The following is a 13,616-nucleotide window of genomic DNA, read 5'->3' on the forward strand; positions in this document are numbered from 1 at the left end:
ATTAGATATCCTTTGCATAACAAACATTAAAAGGTCCGCCTGCCAATGCAGAGGTCACGGGTTCGATCCCAGCTCCAGGAAGATCCCACATGCCGCGGAGCAACTAAGCCCGTGTGCCAAAAAAAAAAAAAAAAAAAAAGCAAACAAACATTAAAAGGTGTGTGAAAATCTGGGGGATATTATATTCAGACATAGGTTTATTTCTTCAATGTACAAAATATTCTTAAACAATAGAGTTAGGTCAATGATATCAAGAGCAGTTGCACATAAAAAACACTTGAAAACAAAACAAACTAAATAAATAAATAGGAAATAAATCATATTAAGTGAACAGGGTTGTGATGTTGTACAAAGTAAATATGACCCTTTTTCTGCAAAAGAATATATATCAACATGGATGTACGAGTGTGACTAAATATGCTAGTGCATTACATACAGAGAAAAATCTGGAAAGTAGGCACCAGTAAGTTAGGAGGAAACGCTCTTTGTATTATGGTAGGCAAAAGGTAGGGACAGATGGGTGCGCCAATATAATTTTGGTTTCTAAAAACACATGTCTATATTTTTCATATGTGTTAAACAAAGAGAAGTATTAATTGGTGACCTAAGAAAGTATTGAGATAAAGTTTTGTAAAACAGGCATTTCAGCAGCCAAGTCACAAAATAATAGTGTAGAAATACATTTATTGACTTAGACACTAAACAGATTTCTTTGGTAATAAATCACTGAGTGTGTATTGTCGAAGATAGAGGATGTTTTTATTTTATAACTTTGCATTATTATGGTGTTTTCAGTATGGAAACACTGAATAAAATGCTGAAAATACAAAAAATTGCAAACATTACAAATACGATATTCATGTATTAATTGCTTCAGAAGCAGATCAAAACAATTTGACAGTTTTTTTGTATGTGTGTATATTTGTATATGTTTCTTTGTCTCAATTTTTTTTACATCAATTATTTCATACACTAAATCATGTAGCTTTCTACTCAGTTCATTTAGGGTCTGGATTTCCAGTCCCGGGGCTTGAAGATCCCAGCATGGGCATGAATACAGAAGGATTGCTGCCAGTGTGAAGTCTAGAAATCTGGCCTATAGGATGGAATCCATTCACCTCCCCATCAACACTACAGTCCTTTCCATCCCCCATCCTTTGCCAAGCCCCCAAGTGAGTTCAGACTTTCACACCTGCAGTTCTGACTCTGGTAACCAGGTGGCATCGCTCTCCATTTTTTACACATTTTTCTTTTTCCCCTCAGTGAAAAGACATATATATTTTTTACAGTAGTAAAAAGTTTCTTCAAAGTCTGTCGGAAAAAAGATAAGTACAGTGTGATCTTAACTTTCTTTGAAAAATTTAGATGTGTATAAAAAGACTAAAAAGACGTGTAGTTTCTATTCTGCTTCTCGTTAATTTACAAATGTGTACTGTGTGTGTACTATGTGCCAGGAACTGTCAGTCCAATTCCTTATCTGCATCCCAACTTCCCTCTCTTGATCTCCAGACCTGCAGAACTGGAAATGCTCACAGGAAACTAAATGGCTGTTAGTGCCCACCCCATGGGGTATGACCTCAGGCTCCATTTTAAGCAAGATTAGTCCAAGATTAGCTCCTGAGTCCTGGAAACCAGCATGGAAACAGGAAATGATGTAGCTTCGTGGGAGAGGTTGTAACTTGGGAAACTGTGCCACCTTCTAACTCAAATCCCTGCCTTTTTGCGTAGGACTAATAGGGTATTACCTTCTCCTGATAGGACATCACTCAGAGAGTCAAGGATGAGATGAACAGTGTTGGTTTCAGTTCTGCTTCTTCTCACAGGCTCCAGCTGGAGGTTTTACTTTCTTTTAGTCCTTTGCTCTGTCTGACTGGTACATTTCGTAATTAGTTTTGTATGTTTTGTCCCTAAGAGGGTGGTTCTATTCATTTAGTCATCTGACAGGTCCGTTTGAGGTACATGGAGTTCCTGCTTCATGAAGACCTTCTCTGACAGTCAGGGGGAGCCTGGATCCATACCCACAAGAGATAGAAAAGAGTAGAGGCCGAGCTAGCAAGACAAACACAGGACCAAGACTTTGGTTCAAACACCTAATTCTCTTGACTTAGTGAATAGGTTTTCACAGATTTCCCACATGATGGTCACTTCTTTTTTGGGTTTCTCTTATACCTGACACTCAAATATGATCCCTCTCTCTCCTGTCCACAAATGCACACCCACAGTAAACTCCTTTACAAGCTATTAGTGAAGAAAAGTTTCCAAATATGACTTCAAACCCAGAAGCAATAAGGGAAAACCATAACACACCTGATTTCATTAAAAATTGCATGGCAGAAAAATCTCATAAGCAAAGTAAACTGAAAAATTACAAATTGGGAAACATACTCACAACTTATGTCACTGACAAAGGTTACCTACCTTGTAGTAGAAAGATTATGAAAAAGCAAAGGCAAATTAGAATATTCTGAAGGAGAAAGGGCACTAGATACAAAAAGGTATTTCCTTGGAAAATCTTCCTTAAACGTATTAAAAAGTGTTTTAACCTAACTCTTGATTAAGAGATACAAAGAGAAAAAAATGAGATGCTTCTTCTCATCATGTACATAGTCTGTGAGGAAATAGGCAATCACATACATTGCTGGGGGCAATGTATAATAACATGGCACAACTCCTAGCCAGGGGATATGATATGATGTTATGAAGTTACCAGGATACTTACCCTTGGAACCAGCAATGTCTTTTCTTTTCTTTTTTTTTAAGAACTTTTATTGAGATACAGTTAACAGACAATAAACAGCAAATATTTAGAGTGTACAATTTGGTATCCCAATCTCCCAATTCACCGCCCCCCGCAACCCTCCCTGCTTTCCCCACTTGGTGTCCATGTGTTTGTTCTCTACATGTGTGTCTCTATTTCTGCCTTGCATTTCCTCTTTTGTAGTTGTTAGCATTTGCCTTATATATTGAGGGGCTCCTATATTGGGTACATATATATTTATAATTGTTATCTCCTCTTCTTGGATGGATCCCTTGATCTTTATGCAGTGTCCTTTCTTGTCTCTTGTAGCATTTTTTATTTTAAAGTCTATTTTATCTGATATGACTCTTGCTACTCTAGCTTTCTTTTGATTTCCATTTGCATGGAATATCTTTTTCCATCCCCTCACTTTCAGTCTGTATGTATCCCTAGGTCTGAAGTGGGTCTCTTGTAGACAGCATATATATGGGTCTTGTTTTTGTATCCATTCAGCCAGTCTGTGTCTTTTGGTTGGTGCATTTAGTCCATTTACATTCAAGGTACTTATTGATATGTATGTTCCTATTACCATTTTCTTAATTGTTTTGGATATGTTTTTGTAGGTCTTTTTCTTCTCTTAAGTTTCCCGCTTAGAGAAATTCCTTTAGCATTTGTTGTAGGGCTGGTTTGGTGGTGCTGAATTCTCTTAGCTGTTGCTTGTCTGTAAAGCTTTTGATTTCTCTGTCGAATCTGAATGAGATCCTTGCTGGGTAGAGTATTCTTGGTTGTAGGTTCTTCCCTTTCATCACTTGAAATATATCATGCCACTCCCTTCTGGCTTGCAGAGTTTCTGCTGAGAAATCAGCTGTTGACCTGATGGGAGTTCCCTTGTATGTTATTTGTGGTTTTTCCCTTGTTGCTTTTAATAACATTTCTCTCTCTTTAATTTTTGTCAGTTTGACTACTATATGTCTTGGCGTGTTTCTCCTTGGGTTCCTCCTGCCTGGGACTCTCTGCACTTCCTGCACTTGGGTCGCTATTTCCTTTCCCATGTTAGGGAAGTTTTCAACTATGATCTCTTCCAATATTTTCTCAGGTCCTTTCTCTCTCTCTTCTCCTTCTGGGACCCCTATAATGCGAATGTTGGCGTGTTTAACATTGTCCCAGAAGTATCTTAGGTTGTCTTCAGCGCTTTTCATTCTTTTTTCCTTATTTTTTTCCGTATCAGTGATTTTCACCATTCTGTCTTCCAGGTCACTAATTCGCCCTTCTGCCTCAGTTAATCTGCTATTGGTTCCTTCTAGTGTATTTTTCATTTCAGTTATTGTGTTGCATATCTCTGTTTGGTTGCTCTTTAATTCTTCTAGGTCTTTGGTAAAGTTTTTGATCTTTGCATCCAGTCTTTTTTCAAAGTCCTGGATCATCTTCACCATCATTATTCTGAATTCTTTTTCTGTAAGGGTGCCTATCTCCTCTTCATTTGGTTGTTTTTCTGGGGTTTTATCCTGTCCCTTCATCTGGTACAAAGTCCTCTGCTTTTTCATTTCTCTGTCTTTCTGTGGCTGTGGTTTTCAGTTCCACAAGACAAAATACTGCTGATACTGCTTGATACTGCTGTCTGCCCTCTTGTGGAGGAAGCTATCTAGGAGGCTCGAGCGTGCTTCCTGCTGGTGTTGGAGGGTTGCCTGCAGAGGTGGGGGGGGGGGGCAGCTGTGGCTCACCGAGGAGGCAGGGGCACTGGCAGCAGGGGTTTTGGCAGCAATGTCTTTTCTAAGAATCATTCCCAAAGTAACAATGCAAAAAGACAAAGAGACATAAGCACAAAGCCATTCTTGCCAAAACAATTCATACAGTAGAAGACAAGAAACAAGACATATCCACCAGTAGGTGGCTGGTTGAATAAACTGTGGTCCATCTACATCTGAGAGGACTATGCAGCTATAAAAAGCAATTAAGATTCCTTCTCTGTACTGCTATGGAGTCATCTCCAGGATATATTGTTCAGTGAAAACAACCAGGTGCAGAAAAGTGTGTAGAGCTGCTGCTGTCCAATATGATAGCCACTAGCTTCAAGTAGCTATTTACATTAAATCAAATTAAAATTACATGATACTAAAAAATCAGTTGTCACAATTGCCACATTTTAGGTGCTAAATGTTCAATTCTTGAATAAAACTCAGGTAGTTAATGACTGCCATGTTGAACAGCACAGATAACAGAACATTCCCATGTCCACAGAAATTTCTGTTGGATAGCACTGGCCTAGAATATGACAACTTTTACATATGAAAGGGGGATAAAACAAATGTATGTTACATTTTCTTATATTTTAAAAGCTGTGCAGTTAATACAAAAGATGATATAAATGCCTACCTATACGGGGACAGAAGAACAGCCCAGGATGCAAGCCAATGATATAGATTCTCTTAAATATGAAACCTACGTTTTTACTGGCTCTATGCACAGAAAGGGCAAGAAACAATGACTAACCCAGGAGCAATCCGCAACTATAGTCCCTAGACTGAATTCTCTAAACACACTCCCCACTAAAAGGAGCCAGGCTTCCTTGGAGAAATGCCTGATTTCTGATCTAGGTAAGGATTGTACCAGGTGAGTCTGGACTGAACTCTCATACTAGAAATTATATGAAAAAGACTCATAACCTGAGGGGCTCCCACTGGCCAAAGATAGAACAATTTGAACATCAAAAACATTAATAACTATAATGCACTAAAACACATCAAATATAGAAACATCTATGAGCTCTGCCATCTATGACACTGTGAAAAAAAAAGCTGACAAAACCAACTCACTGCTCACCTTTGAGAAGGTGAAACGACTCATTTTTGAAAGTGGAAATACTGTCAATGAATTGTATATTCAATTTGCCTTTCCTGTGGGTATTATACCTTTGCATAGTTGATTAGAGAAGGATTCTTTTATAAAAGAATTTCAGCTAATACATGCAGAAGAAATTGAAGAATTTGTACATCATGCTTTTGCAATCTTTTATAAAATGTAGCACTAGGCAATGATCATTAGAGGCTGCAAAAACGATGTAAAAAGCAGATGGGAAATTTTATAATGGCTGCGACACAGTATCTCCAAATTTGCCTTTCCTCGCTTGTAAAATGGAAACAATTATATCCACATTAGTCAGTTAATGTGAGGGGCAAAAAGTCAATCTGGCATATGATACATCTAGTACTAAATAGGTATTAATAGTCATTTCATACCTGACCTTCCTTTAAAGGAGATTCCCTTGATACAATCCAAATAGCATGGCTATGAGACAATACTGTGGTAATATTAAATAGAAGGGAAATGTATAAGTCTTCATTATATATTTCACTTCGGTGTCATCTCTCTGTGCTGGAGTCATTTCTCAGATAATTTAGGGAAAAGGAAAGCTTGCATTTCCATTGGGTGTGTGAAAGAAAACCATCGGTCCATTTCACATTATTTCATATACTTTCCCACTACACTTTTAATCATCTACCTTAATTTCTTAAGAATAACGTGTACTCCAGTGAACTTACCTATGAAACAGAAACAGACTCACAGACAGAGAACAGACTTGTGGTTGCCAAAGGGGAGGGAGGGTGGGGGAGGGATGAATTGGGAGTTTGGAATTAGACAATGCAAACTATTATATATAGAATGGATAAACAACAAGGTCCTTCTGTATAGCACAGGGAACTATATTCAATATCCTGTAATAAACCATAATGGAAAAGAATATAAAAAAGAATATATGTGTATAACTGAATCACTTTGCTGTACAGCAGAAATTAACACAACATTGTAAATCAACTATACTTCAGTAATAATAATAAAAAAAAAAGAGTAGCGTGTACTGTAACCCAGCAAGAATGGGCTTTGCAGAAGAACACTGCAATAAATCACTGCGGGCCAGGCACATCATAGGTTCTTGGATAAATCATTTCTCCCGTGCTGTCCATTTTTTATTTTTGGATAAAACCTCTCAGATGTTAGAAGCTAATGAGATACCATCAGGGAAAGCACTTTTGAGATGTTAGATGGGATGGAAGGAGCTGTTATTTCTAAGTAATTACCTTCCAATTTACACTTCAAATATTTTCATACTCTGTGTTGAATGAATTCAGTAAGCATTAAGTCCTTGCATTACTTTGTCCTTGGACGGCCATTTGTGAATAGTCTTAGGGTGGTTGGAACTGAAAAGTTATATATTAGGACAGGACCTCTGACTCAGAGAACCATAGGGACTTATCTGTTGTGAATGCATGCATTTTTCTATCTCATGCATTTTCCACAACATTCCTGGAAGATAGAGAATAACATTTCTTTACATCATTTTGTAGCTGGAGAAACAATAATGTACAGAGGTTAAGCAACTTGGCTGGGGATCATCCTTCTCTTAAGAGGAAAAGCAGAGACTGACACCCTATATGTCCAAGAGCAGACTGCATGATGCTCAGCTGCACCTCACACGATATTCAAATAAGTCTTGCTTTCCTGCTGATCTGTGTCACTTCTGAGATCTCTCTTCCCTTCCAATGCCAGGCTGATAGTCCTGCCTGTATTTATGCAAGTCAGTGAACCTCACTGTACTTCAATTTCTTATTCTGTCAAGACAAGGGAATGTGATTAGGCCATTAGTGTTTGAAAGTGAATTCCCAGACAACATTAGGAATATGCACAGTCTAATAGAGGGAGAGGTGTTATGCTGAGAATGAATAATTGAAGGAACAGGCTCCAAATGCATGAAGATCAAAAGTGCCTGGATTCATTAATGCATATTGACAAATCAACCTGTGAAAAAGTTGTACTAATTGAAATCCCCACCAGCAATATCAGACTTTGTAGGATTCCCCATATGCACACCCACACTGAGAATTCTCAATAGTTTATTGTTACACTTGAAAAACATGAACATAGAAATGCTCTTATTGTTATATTTAATTGGACAGTATGGTTATTTAAAAGTATTTGTAGTATGCAAAATACTCTGCTAATCATTTTCATTAGTTATTAATACAGAAAGGTCCAGTGACATATGCAACCTAACAAACAATGAGTGATGGCCGCATAAGCCGGCAGGTTCTCCTAGGGCTACTGCCTGCGTGTAGGCTCCAGGTTGTGTGTGTGTGTGTGTACTCTGGGGGCTCCTAATGACAGTGTGTATCCCTAGAAAGAGATTGAGAATATCTGTGATATATGTTGAGTTCAAGTTTAGAGAGGAGCTGGATCTGCTCATTCCTGAGTCTTTCGAAATGGCACAAGAGTTGGACCACAACATGCTTCTGAGCAGACAGTAGTCCCATTCCCCCAGATGGAAGGCAAGCCTGTCTGAACTCACCTGCTCAGGTCAGGGATGGATCCCTCCAGGATGTAAGGTGTGGCAGTCTGCCTAAATCTGCTTCAGAACACTGAAGTTGAGGGCTCCCATCTTGCAGCTGTCAGTTGCAGAGTCCTGAGAAGGTGCATCCTCTCAGCCACCCACCACCACGGGTTTAGTCATCTGCATGAGGAGCTCTACATTCAGGGATAAAAATCCTTAAATTCTTAGCACGTCGTTGACACATCCACCTATTCATCCACTCATCCATTTAACAGGCATTAAGAACAAACTACACTATCCCTTTGGTAAGTTTTAGGCTTCTCCAGAAAGGAAACAAGGAAGTAAAGCATGGGAAGGCTGGTGTGGTAAATTCAGATGTTAAATCTAAGAAGAGATGGCTCCTTCTCATTGAGATTTCGACATGCTCAAGTCCCTTATAAATGGTGATTTTAGAACATTATTTGATGCCATGGACCTCTGTTCACATCTGTAGTTACTGACCTCTTTACATATATATTCTGCACTATGCAGCCAAAGATCTACAATGAATTATTGATACTCAATTCACATCCCCTGACGTCCCCTCCAACTCAGTCTTCATCTCTAATCTAATGGGGAAGTCCCTCCTCTCCTCCACTGAAATTTATCTTGCTAAAGTTGAAAACCACCTTTTTGTCACATTTATACATTATGAGTGTTGAAATGCATGTTCAAATGGAGACAGAGGTTTCCCTACCCAAGGTACAATTATTTTGCTTGTCTACAGACAAGAATTACATTGCAAACTGATACTAACAGTTACCTGAAATCTGGAATTGTAAAATAAATTCCATGGAGACCAAGTCAGATAATGGGGAAGTGTGTACTACAGACAATAGGCTTTCAAATGAAGTTTAAAATGTCCCCAACATATCTCATACTTTTGCATCATTGAAAAGGATTTTACAAATAGGTCTACAGCAGGATAACAATATTTTTTAGGTCACATCATTAGACTCTGTCTTACCTGTCTCTTTTTTTTCTCTCAAGGTATTTCCAATTATGGAATGAAATCATCTGAAACTGTAATGTTGTCTCACATGTTGAGGTGCCATGCGGCCCAGCGATTCTACTTCTAGTTACATACTCAAGAGAAATAAAAACACATCTACATATAAACTTGCAGAAAAATGTTCATAGTACCATTATTCATAATAGCCAACAAGTGGAAACAACTCAAATGCCTATCAATTGATAAATGCACAAATAAAATTTGGCATAGCCATACAACACATTATTATTCAGCTATGAAATGAATGAAGCACTGATACATGTACAGCATAAAACATAAAAGGTCAAATAATATATGATTCAATTTATAGGGAATGTTCAAAATAGGCAAATCCATAGAGACAGAAAGCAAATCACTGCTTGCCTGGGACTAAGTATGAGTACAAGGATTCACTGTTTTCAAGCACTATGGGAATTTTGGGAACTACGGAAATGCCTCAGATTCAATTATGGTGATGTTTGTATGCACTTACTAAAAATCATCACACTGTACTCTTAAGATGTGTGAACTTTATTTTCTGTACATTTTACCCAAAGAAAGCTGTTTAAAATATGAAGTTGGCCTGGTCTTCTTTTGTACCACAGTAACAAACAAATTACATTAAGGACATAGTTAAGGATGGTGATAAGAGTTGGTTATAAGGATTGCCATCCTGATAATTCCCTACCTTCGTTTCTGGGCCTGGATTTAGGGAGGGAGAACAAATGAGAAGCAAGGCCATGAAGGGGTTGAAAGAAACACAAGGAAATGTGGTTGTCAGTGCATGTGCACATAGACACACATGCACACATACACTGACACTACAGATATTCATACATCTACCAGGCTGTGTTTTGAATTCTAGGACTCTCACAAGATAGTTGCTGTGCTCAAAGAGGACACACCCAGCTCACCAGTGCAAATAGCCACATGAATCCTAAACTGTGCCCTTTAGCACAGTTAAATCCCATTCACACAGCATTGACAATGGGGAATAAAAGAAACACTGAATGCCAAATAATATGATGCTGTGAAAATCCATTATGTCACATCCATAGGATGGAATTCTAGTCAGGCAGCAAAAACGAGTTATAGTGAAAACAAGGAGAGAGGATTTGTTGCCTATCAGATTAGCAACAATTCACATTATTTCAAAAGTGCAGAAACAGGAATTTTCATATAGTACTGTTACAAATCTCCAAAATATATAAACAGTTGATGCAGCTCAATATCAATAAAACAAACAACCCAATCAAAAAATGGGCAGAATGATGCCTTAGAGGACTTGGGACGGGGAGGGTGGGGGGGACTCGAGGGAGGGAGGGAATACTGGGATATGTGTATAAAAACAGATGATTGAACTTTGTGTACCCCCCCAAAAAATAATAAATAAATAAATAAAATTAATAAAAAAAAAAATGGGCAGAAGACCTAAATAGGCATTTCTCCAAAGAAGACATACGGATGGCCAACAAACACATGAAAAGCTGCTCAGCATCACTAATTATTACAGAAATGCAAATCAAAACTACAATGAGGTATCACCTCACACCGGTTAGAATGGGCATCATCAGAAAATCTACAAACAGTAAATGCTGGAGAGGGTGTGGAGAAAAGGGAACTCTCTTGCACTCTTGCTGGGAACATAAATTGATACAGCCACTATGGAGAACAGGATGGAGGTTCGTTAAAAAACTAAAAATAGAATTATCATATGACCCAGCAATCCCACTACTGGGCCTATACCCAGAGAGCACCATAATTCAAAAAGGCGCATGAACCCCAATGTTCATTGCAGCACTATTTACAGTAGCCAGGACATGGAAGCAACCTAAATGTCCATCAACAGACGAATGGATAAAGAAGATGTTGTACATATATACAATGGAATATTACTCAGCCATCAGAAGGAACGGAATTGGGACATTTGTAGAGACATGGATGGACCTAGAGACTGTAATACAGAGTGAAGTGAGTCAGAAAGAGAAAAACAAATGTCACATATTAACGCATATATGCAGAACCTAGAAAAATGGTACAGATGAACCGGTTTGCTAGGCAGAAATAGAGACACAGATGTAGAGAACAAACGTTTGGACACCAAGGGGGGAAAGTGGAGGGGGGGATGAATTGGGAGGTTGGGGTTGACATATATATATGCTAATATGTATAAAATAGATAACTAATACAAAGTAATTAAGGAATAAAAATAAAAGTAATAGAAAAGAAAGTAAAAAGGATAGTCTGAAACGAAGAAAGTGCTCTATGGAATATTTAGTACCTTTAAATAGATGACCACATGATTTCTAAAAGTGATAGAATCCTAATATGTTACAATTTGTCATTTTTTAAGTAAAACTTTTTCCCTTCAAGAAAAATAAAGAGCTACTACAAAAAAATAATAGTTTGTTCAAATAGAACAGTTTTCATGGTTTTGGAAGAACACTTCAGGAACTTATGAAAATGCTTACTAAGATATCTGCATGTGTATGAACAAGAATGTTAAGAACACTATTGTTTGTATTAGAAAACTTACATCACTAGTACTGGAAAAGTGAATTTTGGAGCATCCATATGATGCAACAACAGGTTGATACAAAAAATAAGTGAAACTTTATTGACAAGTAGCTTAAAACGTTATCATAGAAATTCATTTACATGGAAATATGGTCACAATAAGTGCCAAAGCAGGTTACAATGATCATAAATGACAGGGATCCATTTTTGCTTATATAGGTGTATATGCAAAATAAAAACCCATCTTTTTGTTAAGACATAAAAATAAGAATGGTCTTTTTGCTGAAATCACATAGAGCTTTCCACTCAGCATAGAAAGAGGCTGCACTTTCTGTCTAGATACCTCAGTATCCCTGTACCTGGAGTGTGTGCCTTTTCCACCCAGACTGCCAGAAAGCTCTCTGGATTGAGGCCACAGTCCTTCCCTCCCACGTTCTGGCTCAGCGATGCTCAAGCTGCAGTTCAGTCTACTGTCACGAGGTGGCACCATCGTACCGCCATTGTAAAACCTCTACAAAGACGTTCATTCAATGAGCAAAATAATACCATTCTCTTCCTCAAAACCCAGCCTATGAACCTATGTACAGAATGATTCTAATTTTGTCTGAAAAACCTGTTTGGTGTAAAAGAAGAGTGTAAAAAATATACTCCGGGTCTGGCATACGAAGATGAACCAGTTGGCAGTAGCGTGTTGGCCGTGGTCAGCTGTTGAAGGGCTTTGCAGGGCTGGTGGGAGGTGAAAGGGAGAATGGGGCTCCAGAGCGGGGTCTTGGCGGCTGTGTCCAGTGTCACGGACAGGATATGATAGACAGGGAGTGGGGAAAGGTCCGGGCAGACTCTACGGGGTGGATGGTGATGGAGGGTGAACACCCTGCTCTCTGAGAGGGACCCATCTCTGCAGTGTGGACACTTCAACCCACATTTATGAGGGAAGGAGATACCTCAATGAACTGGATGCTCTTTTCAGGTCAGCAGGAGATGGAACTGCTTTGCTAATACATAGAAATATTACAAACATAACTAGTGTCTTAGTAAACAAAACATTCCAAGATCTTATTCGTGGCATAATGTACTCATTTTCTTTGTAAAAGAAAAATGGTAATGGAAGCCACCTGCTGGCCAGAGCTAGGATTGCAGCGCTGAGGCTCAGACCAGGGGGCTTGGCAAAGGAGAGAGGCACTTTGGGATCTGGGTTAATGGTTTTAGCCAGTGCTTTCCGGAATTTTTCACTTACTGGTAGCAATTTCTCTGTATCTAGCACTTTTCTGGCATGTCTAAATCTGAGATGGGACTCAAGCTCGGTCTGATCTGAAGATAAAGCTACACTAGAAGTGGAGTGTACAAACTATAGGAGATATAGAAACCCATGCACACATACAGTCAATTCAATTTTAAAATCTACTTTGATCTTCTATAAAATTGAATACAGCGAATGCTTATAACGTGAAGAATGTATGTGCACATATATGTGCACTATCAACTTCATCGGCAAGAGGGATTTTGGGGTGAGTACCTGTGGGGCCACAATATCAGGGGAGTGTAAGATGCTCATTTCTCAAGACTTGGAAGTCCATTTTCTAAAAGGGAGGCTGCTTTGTCCTCTATTTAGGGTGAGGGATGTAACTTCATTCCAATCCTGCCGCTTATCTGGAGAGGAACCGTCAGTTCTATGAACATGAGCTTTGTTGTCCGTGAAATGGGACTCAAGATCCTTTTGTCACACAGCCATCCCAAGGAGAAAATTAGAAAACCTGCCCAAAGTATATAGCATATGGGGGGACATCAAGGGCTCATTAAAATTCAAGATTCAGTAGTAGAGGCTGGCTGAGCCTTAGGGCTAAGACAGGCATTGTGTAAAAATGTTTTTCATTGTTTCTCCTAATAAGAATACAGATATCTTTGTGAAGGAAGCAAATATCTCTCTGGTATGCCTTGAGTTCAAAGTTTTAAAGACAGAAGGATCTCTAGTTTCTTGGGACACTCAGAAGCTCCTAAGAGCTGCCCAACAT

The sequence above is a fragment of the Hippopotamus amphibius genome, chromosome X (assembly GCF_030028045.1).
Source record: "Hippopotamus amphibius kiboko isolate mHipAmp2 chromosome X, mHipAmp2.hap2, whole genome shotgun sequence".
Taxonomy (NCBI): Eukaryota; Metazoa; Chordata; class Mammalia; order Artiodactyla; family Hippopotamidae; genus Hippopotamus; species Hippopotamus amphibius.